This window comes from Neovison vison, chromosome 5 (genome assembly GCF_020171115.1).
Source record: "Neovison vison isolate M4711 chromosome 5, ASM_NN_V1, whole genome shotgun sequence".
Taxonomy (NCBI): domain Eukaryota; kingdom Metazoa; phylum Chordata; class Mammalia; order Carnivora; family Mustelidae; genus Neogale; species Neogale vison.
In genome coordinates this window covers 68,268,645-68,285,088 of record NC_058095.1, presented here as the reverse complement: position 1 = coordinate 68,285,088, position 16,444 = coordinate 68,268,645, and the positions used below count along the sequence as shown (strand labels likewise).

The 16,444-nt window shown below is 38.5% G+C and overlaps 1 pseudogene; it reads left to right on the top strand.

Moving 5' to 3' along the window:
* Window positions 1-391: 391 nt before the first annotated feature.
* On the top strand, window positions 392-1,637 carry LOC122906834 (annotated as a pseudogene).
* Window positions 1,638-16,444: the final 14,807 nt, after the last annotated feature.

Below are 16,444 nucleotides of genomic sequence, written 5' to 3'. Positions count from 1 at the left end.
GAGGACCAGCTTCAAAGGTGAATTGGAAGATTCAATATTATTTAGATGTCAGTTTTATTCACAATTTGTCTATAGACTCAAAGAAATTTTAATCAAATTCCAACAGGATTTTTTTTGGAGAGTCATGAGCTGATTCAGAAATTTATATGGAAATTAGTTTTTCCCCAGTTTTATTAAAATATAATTAATACATAGCATTGTGTAAGTATAAGGTGTTGATTTGATACACAAAGTACTACAAAGTGATTACCACCACAAACCTCCTTGAAATCACATGATTAGTGTTTCTTTTTTTTTTTTTCTTTCCTTTTTATGGTTAGAACATTGAAGCTCTACTCTTCTCAACTTTCAAGAATATAAGACGTTGGGTGATGTCATGCATGCAGGCAAGATGGCCAAAGGGGAAGACATGGGCTGGTGGCGGAGCTGGCTGCAACAGAGCTATCAAGCAGTCAACAAGCAGTCCTCTGAAGCTTGGTAGTTCATGAAGAGACCTGACAGAGTTCACCAGGTAGAGCAGCATGACACAGCCTGCACCATTGAGGAAATAGCCAGTGCGGTTAAGCAGAAGCTAGCTACTGAAGGCTCCTTGGGGGCAACAGGAAAAATGAAGAAGGGTTTGTCTGACTTCCTAGGGGTGATCTTGGGACACCTTTGCTCCCTCACCAGACAAAACCATAGACTGCGATGTCATCACCCTGATGGGCACGCCTCTGGCACAGCTGAGCCCTATGATGGCATGAAAACTCACCTCTATAGCCTGCAGTCAGACCCAGCAGCCTACTGCAATGAACCAGATGGGCCCCTGGATTGTTTGATGCCTGGCTTTCCCAGTTCTGCCTGGAGGAGAAGAAGGGGGAGATCTCAGAGCTCCTTGTACCAGAAGCTGTTTCCCATTCAGAATTCTGGCCTTGGTATTTCTATAAAGTCCATCAACTAGAGCAGGAGCAGGCCCGGAGGGATGCCCTGAAGCAACGGGCAGAACAGAACGTGTATGAAGAGCCTGGCTGGGAGGAGGAAGAAGAGGAGCTTGTGAGCATTTCAGTCACATCTCCAAAAGAGGCAGATTCCTGGGGCCAAAATTTCCACTATCCCGTGAAGGAGGACCTGGCCCCCTGAGCCCCTGTGAAGAGAATCCTGTGACTCCAGCTGAACCTCCTATAGAGGTAACCCCGTCAGAGAGCAGCGAGAGTGTCTCCCTGGTAACGCAGATCGCCAAACCTGCCATTGTAGCCGAGGCAACAGGGTTGCCCAAGAACCTGTCCCAAAAGCTTCTAGAGGCATCTTTGGAGGACAAGGGTCGGACTGTGGATGTGGGTGAGACTGGGCCCCTGCCCCCAGCTCCGTTGAAGCCCCACATCCCTGCTAGCCACCTCAGTGGCCTGGAGCCCAGGCCTCCAGCCAGAGAAGAGACTCTGAGGGAGGAGGTGCTCACAGACTTATGGGTGTTTGAGCTGAACTCTGACAGTGGGAAGTATACACCCTCTAACAATGGAAAGAAAGGCTCAAGCACAGACATCAGCGAGCACTGGGAAAAGGACTTTGACTTGTACATGACCGAAGAAGTGCAGATGGCACTCTCCAAAGTGGATGCTTCTGGGGAGGTGAAAGATGTAGAGTGGGAGGACTGGGAATGAGGGGAGCTGAGCATGAACCTCCCCCTCCCCCACCCACAGAACCTCCCACTCCCTTTCTCATCTCATCCCAGTCCTGGAAGATACTGACTGAGAATGTCTCCCCAATGATCTCTGTCAACCAGAACTCTGGGCACAGATTCTGTGTGGCTCCTTGCTGGTCCTTTGGGCCTCTGCTCATATCTGGGAAGGGGCTCACTAAATCCAAACCAGGAACTCTGACTTTTGCCAACCATAGGATGACTCAAGGGGGAGGAGACTTACCCCCTCACCAGAAGCACCTACATTTCTCTGCTGAACACCCACTGTTCTTAGGGACTCTTGCTGGGAAGTCCCAAGGGATAATTCTAGCCCTTCTACCTGTGTAGTTGGAAGCTAAGCACCAGTCTCCTGGAGGAAGTGGAGATAACACTCTGTCCACCCACAAGCAGGCAAGAAAGGCCATGCCACTGTCCTTGGCTAGACTGGGATGGCCAGCCCATTCTGGTTTCTAGCCCAGTGAGTAAGAGGCATTCCTCTCTGGGAAACTTGCTTCTCTTAGGGAATCTCCCCCTCCCAGGAATTTTCCATTCCCAGAAAAGTTCCTCATGGTTCCAAATCTAGAGACCAAACCCTGAGTTCCCACCTCCTTTCTCTTGTCTGGCCCAGGCTGGTATGTCCCCATGCCTCTCCCAGGGCTGCTTCTTGTGGGATGCACCCAAGTCCTTAGCCCAGCTGTGCCACCAGCAAGAGTCTGCTCTTGCATTTCTTTCCCTCCCTCAAAAGGGAGGGGGTCACTTCAGGCCCTTCTGTGCATTACCTGGTGGGATACCTTGTCCAACCAGCTACCCACCTCCACCCCCTGTAGTTTAGGACACAAGTCAGCTACCAGCAGTAGAGAGTAGTGGTCGAAGCCGAGTACTTCCGACTCTGGTAAGCCCAGCTTCTCCCCCTCAGCCCTTCTGCTTCTTGAAGGGATATGCTGGGGGTGAACTTCTTGAGACTCTCATCAGGCTTCTGCAAAAGCTCTTCTTCCTGAAGACTGACCCAGTATTTGTGGCTCTCACCCTCCACTCTGGTAAAGCTGTTCCTCTCTTGGGGGAATGAGGGGCTGCAGGAATTCCTGGAGACCCTGGTTATTCATGATGCTGCTCGGTGATTCTTGCACAGACTGGGGTATTTACCAGTGATTTAAAGGGATTGTGGTCGGGTGTGTTAAGAGAGTGGTGATCACTTCCACTTCAGACCTTCAGTGAGGGGGTGGGATGGAAAGAATGTTGAATCTTGTTGTTTTTTTTTTTTGATGGGATGGGGTTTTACTCTTTGTAATTATTTCTTTAGTTTAATTAACCTTTTGGTTGTTTGTGCAATATTATATATTTTAAATTATAAAAAAGAATATAACACATTATTATTAAATATAATCACCATGTTGTACATTAGGTCCACAGAACTTATTTGTCTTACAACTGGAAGTTTATACACTTCCACAGACACCTCCCAGTTTCTTTAATATCTAGCCTCTGGTAACCACATTCCACTCTCTGTTTCTATGAGTTCAGCTTTTTGTAAATTCCACATATAAGGTGTATCATATAATAATTGTTTTTCTCTGTCTGACTTATTTCACTTAGCATAATATCCTCTAGGTCCTTCCATGTTGTTGCAAATGGCAACTGACATTTTTTTCATGGCTAATAATGCTGATATATTAATATTGATAATACTATGATATATATTATCACTTATACAACATATATCATCACATATATTGATAAATTATTACCCATATTTCTATATTCTCCATTCATCCATTGATGGGCACGTACTTTCATACATATCTTGGCTATTGTGAATGTGGGAGTGTAAGTAACTATTCAAGATCCTGTTTTCATTTTCATGGGGTATACATCTGGAAGTGGGATTGTGGATCATAAGGTAGTTCTACTTTATTTTCTTGAGGACCTACTGTTTTTCATCGTGGCTGTACCTGTTTATCTTCCTACCAAAAACATACAGGTTTTTCTTCACATTTTCACCAACATTTATAATACTATTTTTTTAATGATTGTCATTCTAACAGGAGGTGATATTGCATTGTGGTTTTGTTTTGCATTTCCATGATGATTAATGATGTTGATTACCTTTTTGTGTAATTTGTGTACTTGTTGACAAAAACTTACCTCCTTCCTCTCCTCCTCCTTCTTGTCCTGCTACTTCCTCCTCCTTCTCATCCTCCTTTTTTAAAAAGATTATGTTTATTTATTTAGAGAGATGAGAGAGAGAGAGAGAGAGAGAGTGTGTGTGTGTGTGTGTGTGTGTGTGTGATCAGGGGGAGGGGCATAGGAAGAGGAGAGAGAGAATCCCAAAAAGACACCACACTGTGCATGGATGCATGGAGCCTGGTGCAGGATTTCATCCCATGATCCTCATATGGTGACTCAAGCCAAAATCAAGAGTCAAACACTTAATCAGCTGAGCCACCCAGATGACCCGCCATTTTCTCCTAAGAGGGACATGGTTTCACATTTTATGTCTTTAATCTATTTTATGTTAATCTTTGTGCATGTTGTACAGTTTGGTTCTGCACATGGTTATCCAGTTTTTACCCCACTTATAAGAAGAGATTGTCATTTCCCCATTGAGTATTCTTGGCACCCCTTGTCAAATGTTAATTGACCACGTATATGAGAGATTATTTTAGGACTTTCTTTTCTGTTCCATTAGTCTATGTGTTTATGCCAGTATGGTACTTTTTTGATAACTATAGCTTTGTAGTATAGTTTGACATAAGGAAGTGATACTTCCAGCTTTTTTCTTGCTCAATATTTCTTTAGCTACTTAGGGTCTTTTGTGTTTCCATAAAATTTTAGGATTTGTTTTTCTATATCTGTAAAAAATGCCATTGGACTTTTAATAGAGATTGCATCACATCTGTAGGTTGTTTTCAGTAGTGTGGACATTTTAACAATATTGGTTCTTCCAATCCATGGACATGGAATTACTTTCCATTTGTGTCTTCTTTAATTTCTTTTGCCAAAGTCGTATAGTTTTCTGTGTACAGATCTTTGACCTCCTTCATTAAATTCATATGGAAATTTAAAACAATTTGAAAAAGGAAATAGTTCCAGAACAAACCATCTGACTTTGTGATATAGTATAAGCCTATATTATACTAAACAAGTATAATATTTGCAAAGTCAGATATATAGGTCAGGGGCAGAGGTTACAGAGTTCAGATGTGGATTTATGTATATTTTGCAAACTGAATTTGCAAAAGGAAGCAAGGCAATTCAAAGAGAAAAGATTGTTTTTTTCATCAAAATCAAAAGCTTCTGCACAGCAAAGGAAACAGTCAAAAAAACAAAGAGGCAACCCACGGAATGGGAGAAGATATTTGCAAATGACAGTACAGACAAAAGGTTGATATCCAGGATCTATAATGAACTCCTCAAACTCAACCCACACGAAACAGACAAACACATCAGAAAATGGGCAGAAGATATGAACAGACACTTCTCCAATCAAGAAATACAAATGGCTATCAGACACATGAAAAAATGCTCATCATCATTAGCCCTCAGGGAGATTCAAATTAAAACCACATTGAGATATCACCTTACACCAGTTAGAATGGCCAAAATTAACAAAACAGGAAACAACATGTGTTGGAGAGGATGAGGAGAAAGGGGAACCCTCTTACACTGTTGGTGGGAATGCAAGTTGGTGCAGCCTCTTTGGAGAACAGTGTGGAGATTCCTCAAGAAATTAAAAATAGAGCTTCCCTACGACCCTGCAATTGCACTCCTGGGTATTTATCCCAAAGATACAGATGTCGTGAAAAGAAGGGCCATCTGTACCCCAATGTTTATAGCAGCAATGGCCACAGTCGCCAAACTATGGAAAGAACCAAGATGCCCTTCAACGGATGAATGGATAAGGAAGATGTGGTCCATATACACTATGGAGTATTATGCCTCCATCAGAAAGGACGAATATCCAACTTTTGTAGCAACATGGACGGGACTGGAAGAGATTATGCTGAGTGAAATCAGTCAAGCAGAGAGAGTCAATTATCATATGGTTTCACTCATTTGTGGAGCATAACCAATAGCATGGAGGACAAGGGGCGTTAGAGAGTAGTAGGGAATTTGGGTAAATTGGAAGGGGAGGTGAACCATGAGAGACTATGGACTCTGAAAAACAGTCTGAGGGGTTTGAAGTGGCGGGGAGGTGGGAGGTTGGGGTACCAGGTGGTGGGTATTATAGAGGGCACAGCTTGCATGGAGCACTGGGTGTGGTGAAAAAATAATGAATACTGTTTTTCTGAAAATAAATAAATTGGGAAAAAAATTAAATTGAAATAATTAAATTTTTATAAGGAGCAAAATGAGCCTCAATCTTTACCGTACATCTCTCTCTCACACACACACACACACACACACATGCACACACATACCCCCATGGGAACAATGAGTTGAATGCTCAGTTAGGCTAAAATTTTTTGGAGGGATATAAAGAGTATATAAAAAAGGGAAAAAGATAATATGTAATTGTATTAACAAGACATAATTAAGAAGTATCCTTCAAGATTTTCCATTAGGACTATGAAAAGGCAAGTCCCAAATGAGCCAAAAAAATTATATATAAATGATATAGAAACAGAGATCTCCCAAAATGTTTTCCCAGTATATATAAAGAACTCTACAATCTCAAAAAAAAAGGTATACAATCTAACTTTTAAAATGGGTGAATTTTTGAACAGGTACTTTACATAAAATTATATATAAGTGGCCACTAAGCCCAAGATGCTCAACATCATTAGTCATCATGGGAACACAAAGTTACAGTACACATCCACTTCAGTTTTTAATTTGGATTATTAGAATTTGAAAGACTGAAAATAACAAGAATTGTCATGGATGTGGACTGAAATGATCTTGTATTGCTGGTGGGAATGTAAAATGGCACATCCACACTGAGGACATTTTGGCAGTGTCTCTTAAATTTCAGTCTATGCTTACCATGTGACCTAATCATTGTGATTGTGAACATCCAAGAAAAATGGAAACAGCTGTTCACATGAAGACACACAGATGTTCCTAGCAATTCTGTTCATTACAGCCCCAAACTGAAAGTAGTACAGCTCTCTACCAATGGTGCATCCATACACTGGACCACTAACAGCAAAAAGAAGGAGCAAACTACTGTTATATCCAACAATATGGATGAATCTCCACATTATGCTACGCAAAAGAAGCTGGGAGAAAAGAGTATGTAAAACTATGCAGATCCACATATATGAAGCTCTAGTTAAAACCACATTAATTCACATTGACAGGAAGTAGGTCTTGGGTTGTCTGGGGCCAATGATGGGGTAAGGACTGGCTGCACAGGTAAAGGAGGAAATATTTTGGGATTATGGAGATGTTTGATATGCTTGTGGTGGCAGTCGAATAACTATTTACATTATTCAAAACTCAAATAGGTGTTGTCTTCCAAAGCAGTTTTGGGGGTCATTTTACCTACATTTGTCATTGGTAACAATTATCTATTATATACATTTTCTGTGCATTTGAGGTTCTTAATTCATGTTCTCCACATGGGCTCTAAGAGATTCATGGACCCCATAATATTATATGCTAAATTTTATATGTATGAGCATATAAATCTTTGGTTTCTTTAAGTACCATCTGAACTCCAAAAAATTTAAAAACTCATCTATAGTAGAATTTGAAACTTACTCCTTCTATTTAATTCTGGCTTCTTATTTTATGTTTATGTGTGCATTACTAGGCAAGTCCTTGTTGATACCTTAGAGACTAGTAGTAACAAACTCATCTCGCTTAATCTAACAAATGCCTTTTACTAGCACTCTTGATATACTTGTATGTATAAATAAGAATTGTGAACAAGGTAGGAAAAAAAGTCATAATTGATTGTTCCAGAAGAGTTGTGTAATATGCAACAAAGTGTTTTTACTCTCAGGACCTCATTTCTCATTTGACTACCTCCAAATCATCTTCAAAGACTTGTGAATCTATCTTTCCTTTTTCACTTTCATAACATGTAAGGTAAAACATTCACAGAATAGAATATACATGATTGGCTCCTATACTGAGTATCATTCTACTTAGCAACTGTTACTCCTTCTTCTTTTAATGAACCATCTTGATCTCCGGATTCACAAAACACCAGATGTATTATCTATGATTACCTCATTATTGGTAACTGTGGAGTGGGTACTCTAACACACATGTCCATGAAATGATTAAAACTTTCCACGTGGGAGTCACAGTAAAATTTATATGTGAAATGATGAAAATGATAAAAAGCTATTAGTTTCTCTTTTGACTTTTATCTATTTTCTTCCTATTTTCTGATAGATTAATGCCCCCATTTTTAGCACACATGCTTATATTATATGAAGTTAAGATACTATTCAACATTTCAAATTTTCAAGAAATATCAGGAAATGCATTTGCATTTATTGACCTCTTCTCTAATGATATAACACATTCCAATTATAAATGAGGAGAACCATTTTTATTTTGTGGGGAGGGGAATGGACACACACTTTCATTATCTGTAGAAATTTCTGTTGCTATTTTTACAGAAATATGACATTTGCATTTCATTCTAAATGAAGATTGATTGACTGATTGAAGAACCAATAGTTTAAGACAGGACTGATATTTCAAGTAATGCCCTGGCAAAGGCAGTTTCCCTGGAGGGTCAGGTGTCCATCTACTCTATGGAGTAGATGGACATTTAATGGAGAGATTGCAGCATCTCTTGAAGAAAAAAGGCCAAAGCACTTTACAAATAAACTGAAAGGAAGAGTGGCAGAATTAAGGAATGAATAAGGTTTTCTTTCTTTGTATGCTTCTTGTATGTATGTATGTATGTTTGTATGTATGTTTCTTTCTGTTGTATGCTTTGAGACATACTAGGCTAGAACAGAGAAAATAAAAGGTCAAATTTTAACATACCTCCTGCAGAACTGATCCTGCATCCAGAGTTTCAGTAACTGTCAGTGACAGAAAGGTATCTTCTGATTCGAGGAACAAGTGGTTAGCCCACAGCACATTCTATATGAAATATGACTGAACACTCTCCTTCTCCTTTTTCCAATTCTGTGCTTGTGGGGGAATTTTTTTTGGGAAATTTTATTAGTATTTTAGGAATGCTGTTATTGAGAAGGTGTAGCTTCAGGTGAATTATGGCTAATGATTTTAATACACATCCTGTCCATGAACATATTAGTGGAGTTAGTGGAGTGGCTTGTAAGGTTTTATCTCTTGTGAATTTGGTCCACATGAATCAGCCTCTTCCAGGCTTTAAGGCATCCGTCAACTTTGAGACACCAATACAATTGAGGGGACTTATTAAAAAGCAACTAGGCAGTGTTTTGGCTACCTCTCCTTGCTCCCCATCTTCTACCTAATGGCCCTTTACTCAATCCTCTGTAGTAAGTTAACAATCTCTGACCCAAGAAAATATTTAGCTGAGGTTTGAAATGTATATGTGGCCATTTTCAACTATGGTTTATTTTGTTCTGTTTAACAAAGAAAAAAATCTTTTATGAATGCTTCTAAAAAGTGTATTTCCCAGGAAAGTAGAAATTGCATGAGCCTTTCTTGCTGTTTAGATAGATGAGATCATATTTATGCTTTTAGAATGTGTATTATTTTCCCAGATGTCCAAAAAATATATGTTTTAAAGACATTTGATTAGCATTACTTCTTTAGTCAATCACTAGGGGGAAAGGGACCCAATTTTTGAGATAAAAATAATGTACTATAGAAATATATTTCTTTGAATAAGACCTGTAGTTCAGTGTTTCAACAGAACATAGATTTTTATTTTCTTTTTAATGTCTGAGTTATACTCTTGGAAAAGGAATTTATACTGGAAATGCTGACACAACTGTAGCTTCTGTATGATAGTGTGAACTCGATGCTATAATAATTAAGCAATTAGGCATGACAGAGAGTGTGAATTTCCTGAGATAATCACACCCCTGGGGCATTGCAAGTCATGATCCAAAGATAAGTGTTTTTAATCTCCCAAGGGTGTGATTGTCAGATGATAACCACACCCTTGGAGAAGACTTAAGATGCATAAAAAATCTTTACTATAAGAAAAAAAATGATTATGCTGCTCTATGCAGATGAAGCTGGCCATGGAGACTGCTATGTGTTTGCCACAAATTAATTAAGACTTGCAAAATGTACACCACTTTAATGGTATGGGGCATCAATCCCAGGGACTGTTTTTTTTTTCTAATTATTGTTGAAATATAGAAATGAGAGAAGCATTCTCCACTTCTCCACTTCAGAAGGAGATGAGTGATTGATTAAGTGAGTCATAAAGATCATATTACCAAGCCTTTTTATTGATTAGTTCTTATAGAGCATATCCTAAGATATGTATTCTAAGACAGAGTCTCTTATTACCTAAATTATTCACTTTGAAGTAATTTGGTCACTTTAGAATAATCAATGGCTTCATATAGGAGCATTTTGTATCTTAGCATCCATTCATCATTTATTCATTTCATTCCAATAATTAGTAAGTACACATGAAGCAACTATGCTGTAGATAAAAAGGAGCTAAAAACCCATGTCCTGATAATGGAATACAGACAGATAAATAATTGTACTACAGAGAAAAAAAATGTCATCATGATGGTGTCAAAAATATGTTAAGAGAGGGAAAGGAAAGTGAGTAATCTCATCTGGGAGTGTAAGAAGGCTCCCTACAAAGAAAATACTTATTATGAATAAAAAAATATATAGTAACTACTACTTGCTGGGCATTTACTGTGTGTTGGGCATTATGCTTAGCATTTTTTAATATCTTATTTTAATCCTTACAACAGCTCTGTTGAGGCAAATGGTATTTTTCTTGTGTTACAGATACAGAAACCAATACTCAAAGTGGTTATATGCCAAACTCAAGGTCAGATAGCTAGTCAAATACATGCTGAAACTAGAATAACAGGGTTGTCTTCAGAACATGTACTCTTTACCAGTAGACTCTATGGCCAAATATAACTGCATTCTCTGTTGGAGTCCCATGTGAGGTGGAGCATTCTAGGAAGAGGGAAGTCAGCACTGAAAGTGGGGAGACTAATAAGGGCACAACATTCCTTGGTCACTCTCTTCAGCTGGAGTTAATGGTGCCTGGGTGTTCAGAGTGATAGGAAAAGAGGCTGGAAACTTTGCATTGAATTTGGCCCAAGTTGCAGAGGTTTCAGTGCTTTGCTAAGCAGTTTGCAAGATTGTCCTGAGGGAATCTGCCTCATTGATTTCAAGGTCAGGCAAACTAGTCCACAAACTGAGGATTCCTTCTCACTTTCATCTACCAAGGTCAGAAACACTTCTAGGAATCCATATGATGGTAACTATCATTAAAAAAGAAGCATGAGTCAGACAGGTCCAGTATTTGCCCTCTTTAGAAATAGTTGCTAACTGTGATCTTGCAGAGCTCATGTTGGGCATCTTCAAATTTTTCAAAGGAGGTAAAGACAATGGGAAACAAAATTAATTTTGATTTGAAAACTAAACATAAGTTGAATTGGACATTCAGGATGTAATAGTGGCTGCTCTAGAATCCAACTATAATAGAAACTCTGTGAGAGGTGGGCTCATAGCCATGCCAAATACTACAGAAAAAGCATAGGAAGAATGTATAAATAAGAAATGTATAAATGTATAAACAAGAATATATAAATAAGAAATACCTGATGTTATAAAGTAGGAAAGTCTCTGAGAGATAGAAAGCAGTACAGCACAAGGGATCTGACTTTGAGGAATTTGAAATCTGGGTGAGAGACAAAACATGAACAGATTTCTGCCAAAATGTCAGGAAAATTAGAATTGAATATTATTAACTATTCCCTGGAGTTTAGATGGAAAACTATAGGCTAGTTTTTGTTGTTGTTGTTGTTGTTGAGTAGGGAAAATTTGATAGTAAATGCAAGAAGAATCTTTTAGTTGATGTCTAAAATGGGTCTTCACTTACAATAACTAGGATATAGCATGGTATGTTGAGTCAGTCCAGCATGCTTTTTGAATTCTGCAAATCTTACCCGTGTAATCTCCTGCCATTTCTTTGAGTCTTGAATTTCATTGTCTGTCTTGTAAAATATAGTCAATAGTTGCCAAATCACAAAGTGTCTGAGAGTGTATGAAATGGTGTGTATATCCCAGCTTTGAGGCCAGCACCAGAGAAGCCATCATTAAATCATAGCTCTCGTGATGATGGTCACGACACTATGTGACAGTTACTATGCTAGACACTAGGGATTTGAAGATGAATGAAGAATAAGTCAGTCCTTTGAATTTGCTGATGGTTGCTGATTGTTGCTAGTTCTTGGATGCTTTAACAGTCTTTCTTGTTCTGCGTATGTCTCTGTAAACCATCTCTTTGGTAATTGTTTCAATACTTTAGATTAAGACTTCCATTCCATGGTGGGACTCTGATGGAATTTATGGTTTAATATAAAAATGTCTCTTAAAACTTACATATAAAATACTGTTCTCAATAGGTTATGTTTGATTAAAGCCCCCCTTTAGGATGCTATGTGATACTTATCCTGGAGAGTTTTTCCCCCTGTAGACATATATGGACCTCAGTGGATTCACCATTCCTCGAACTGTCAGATTACACAGGTGGACCCACATGAGACAAATTTATGTGGTTCTCCCAGGGGAGTTCAAAGACTGCCTTCATCTTTGTTTGTTTGTTTGGTTGGTGTTTTTTTGGGAGGGCGGGGTTAAGAGAGCCTGAGAGGCAGGGGAGTTGTGGGGGTAGAAGATGGGGCAGAGGGAGAGGGAAAGAAAGAATCTTAAGCTCCCTGACTCAGGGCTTCATCTCAACACACTGAGAGCATGACCTGAGGTAAAATCAAGAGTCAGACACTTATTAACTCACTGTACCACCCAGGTTCCTCAAAGACTACCTTCACCTTAATAGAAGCAACCTCTGGGACATGTTTTGGTTCTCCAGGGAGGCCATCTTCTCCATCTGTGGAAACAGAGCTAAAATTTTGAAATACAGATCTTTCATTCAGTTAACAACCCTACCATTGCCCTCATGACAGATTCCTGAAAACATCAACACTTACTCTGATGAATTCTGCCCATGATTATTCTCTATTATTTGTATGTTTGCTACACATATTTCTTGATATTGCTATCATTAAGCTTCCCAGAAAGGAAGATATGGCAAAGCCAAATAACAAAGTTAGAACCTGAGATTCCTGAAGAGTAACATTCCAGAAGCTCCAGAAAACTTACTTATTTCAGCTTCTGGAATTCTCATGTAGTCACTGGTTATCATTTTAAGAAGCAAATTTTTGGAAAGAAAATGTAGAGCATTGGAAAACCATGAGCAGGTTAATTAGCCAGGCTGAAATATGGTTTGTTCGTATGTAAAATGAAAATACCACTTAATTTACAGTGTTGCTGATAAATTAGAAACAAAATCAGGGAAAGGATATATTCACATGTTGGCACAGACCTGTTCAGCAGTTTCTAACTTTTTATGACCATAATTACAATTGCTTAACCTTTCCTGAGGTTTCTGCTTAGATGTATTCCAAACTGGAGCTGTTTCAGTAATGCACTTGGTGAAGGGAGGAAGGATTGTTTCAATGAAAACCAGCTGTCATCCTTACATGAGCCCATGGAATATATCACTCACTATTTTAAGCCCTTATTTTTATTGTCTCTTCTACTGATAAAAAGTTTTTGAGATAGGTTATGTTATTCCCATGTTAGATATAAGGAAACTGGCACAAAGAACACTTTCTGTGTTCACATGGCTAGTAGGAATAGGGGTAGGATCTGAGTCCAAGCAGTCTGACTCCAGAGCCTGAGTTCTTCACCAAGAGGCTTCTCACTTTCCAAGAATGTGGAGGTCCTCTGGAAGCTGGAGTTGATAATATTGCCTAAGAACAGTAGATCCTGAAGTCAAAATTACTAAGTTCAAAAATATGGCTACTTAAAATCATTTCTGGAATAAGACAGATTAAAATATTAATTATATCTTAATATCTTTACCTGGGTAAATACACATCATTAAGTTATAGGTTTTTTTTAAATATCTGTTTATTGATTTGAGAGAGAGAGAGAGCAGGAGCAAGGGGAGGGGCAGAGGGGCAGTGGGAGAAAGAGAGGATCTCAAGCAGACACCCTAATGAGTTCAAAGCCCTAATGGAACTCCATCTCTAGACCCTAAGATTAGGACCTGAGCCAAAACCAGGAGTCAGACACTTAAAGGACTGGACTGTGCCACCCAGGCACCCCTAAGTTGTATTTCTTAAGTGCATCTTCAGTGCAAAACACATGATAGGAAAAACTGTTTCTTTTTTCAGAAATGATTTTAGGAAAACCTTTAGGAAAAGTATATATTCAAAAGAATTTAAATTTTCTTCAATTTTTTAAATTAAAGATGAGATTTTTCTCACTTATTTCAGGTCAAGGAATTGTGTGATTAGAAGCTGTAAAAGGACAAATGATTCTGGGGAAGATTATGGAATCTGACTTTACATAATCTTTCAATCTATTGCCTTTTTCATTTGCCTAGACCAGATAAAACATAAGTGTAATGTTATGTAAGCTTTCAGACTCAGAAATAAAGTAGTAATTTAAAAGAGAATTAAGAGATTCTGAAAAACTTAGAGTTAAATGTCTTGTAGCTATTTTCTCTCAATAGCTATAAGGACACAAGTACATTTTGTTTTGTTTTTACTTTAAAAGTCAGTGTATAAAAGTAGACAATGTTAAACATTGAATATAGGTTAAGTGAATAAAAGTTAATCTTGTAAAGGGAATACTTTTAGGATATTTAAACAGTATAAATTTATTGAATATGAATTAGTAATTTCCTGGAGCTAAGGGGAAAGGATTCTGGGAAGTAACTGCTAATGGGAATAGAATTTCTTTTTGGAGTAATGAAAATGTTCTGCAATTAGATAATTCATAGTGACTGTTGGACAACATTTTGACACCTAAAAAACAAAAGAAAACACTGAATTGTACACTTCAAAAGGGTAAATACTATGTAAAGATTTGTGAATTATATATAAACTTTTAAATAATGCTAAAAAAGTCAATTATCATAGAATCCTCAGATGTGAAAGGTAGGCCTGGTCACAGGAATAGAATTTTGGAGCTGGAATCAATAAAGGAAACTTACCACACACACACACACACACACACACACACACAGAGTTCATGAAGCTCAGTAAACTGGAAGAACACAATTAATCTGGGGCTACTCATGATTTAAGGGCAATCTATTCAGAATGACCACATTTTCCAAAACACAACAAAAATACTCCAGGGGATGAATCAAATCCCTGACAACACCATTCATGGTAAAACCCTCAGCGAACTAGGAATAGTGGGGAACTTTCTTGACTTGATAAAGACTAGCTACTACTATGCTAACATCATATTTAATGATGAGAAACTGTAAGCTTTCCCACTAAGATCGGATAAAAGGCAAGCATGTACCCTCTCACCACTCCTTGTTAGCATTGTACTGGAAGTCCTTGCAAATGCAATTCAGTAAGAAAAGGAAATAAAAGATACACAAATTGGTAAGAAAGATAAAACTGTGTTTGTTCACAGATGACATGATTGTCTATCTGGAAAATCTGAAAGAACAGGAAAAAAACCTGGAACTTATAAAAAGCAGTTTTAACAATGTTGTAGGATACAAAGTTAATACACAAATATCAATTGCTTTCTTCTATACTAGCAATGACCAAATGAAATTTGAAATGAAAAACAATACCATTGGGGTGCCTGGGTGGCTCAGTCACTTAACTGTCCGAGTTGATCTCAGCTCAGGTCTTGATCTCAGGGTTGTGAGTTCAAGCCCCACACTGGGCCCCATGGTGGGTGTGGAGCTTACCTAATAAGAAAAAACAAAAAGCTACAACAACCCCTCCATACCATTTATATTAGTCCTCCCCAGAGTGGAGTACATAGGTATAAGCCTAACAAGAGATAGAGAGGATTTTAAGAGGGACACTACAACACTTTGGTGAAGGAAACCAAAAAAGAACAAAATAAATAGAGAGATAGTCCATGTCTCAATATTGTCAGGATCCTGGTTCTCCCCCATCTGATCTGTAGAATCAGTGGCATCCCAATCAGAATACCCAGTTAATTTACAGATATCAACAAATGCATTAAAGTAATGGTGAGAGGCAAAAGACCCAGATGGGGTAATATAATATCGAAGAACAGAGTTGGAGGGCTGCCACTGCATGACTTCAGGACTTGCTGTAAAGCTACAGTATTGAGACTGTTGTATTGACTTGGGAGTAGACAAATGGGTCAGTGGAACAGAATAGGAAACCCAGACACAGACCCCTGTCAGTATTGTAAGGAGCAAAGGCAATATAACGGAGCAAAGATGGTCTTTTTAATAAGTGGTAGTGAGACAACTGGGCAGCCAGAAGCAACAAAAAATATGAAACTAGACACAGACCTTACAGTCTTCACAAAAATTAATTCAAATTGGACCAAAGATCTAAATGCAAATGCAAAACTGTTAAACTCCTAGTAGGTAATAGAAGAGAAAACATATATAACCCTGGGTCTGGTGATGCCTTTTAGGATATACTGTCCATGATGCGATCCATGAAAGAAATGATTGACAAGCTGGAATTGATTCCAAGTAAAACTTATGCTCTGGGAAAGATGGTCAAGAGAATAGAAGACAAGCCATGAATTGGGAAAATATATTTGCAAAAGACACATTTGATAAAGGGCTCTTATCCAAAATATACAAAGAAGTCTTAGAAC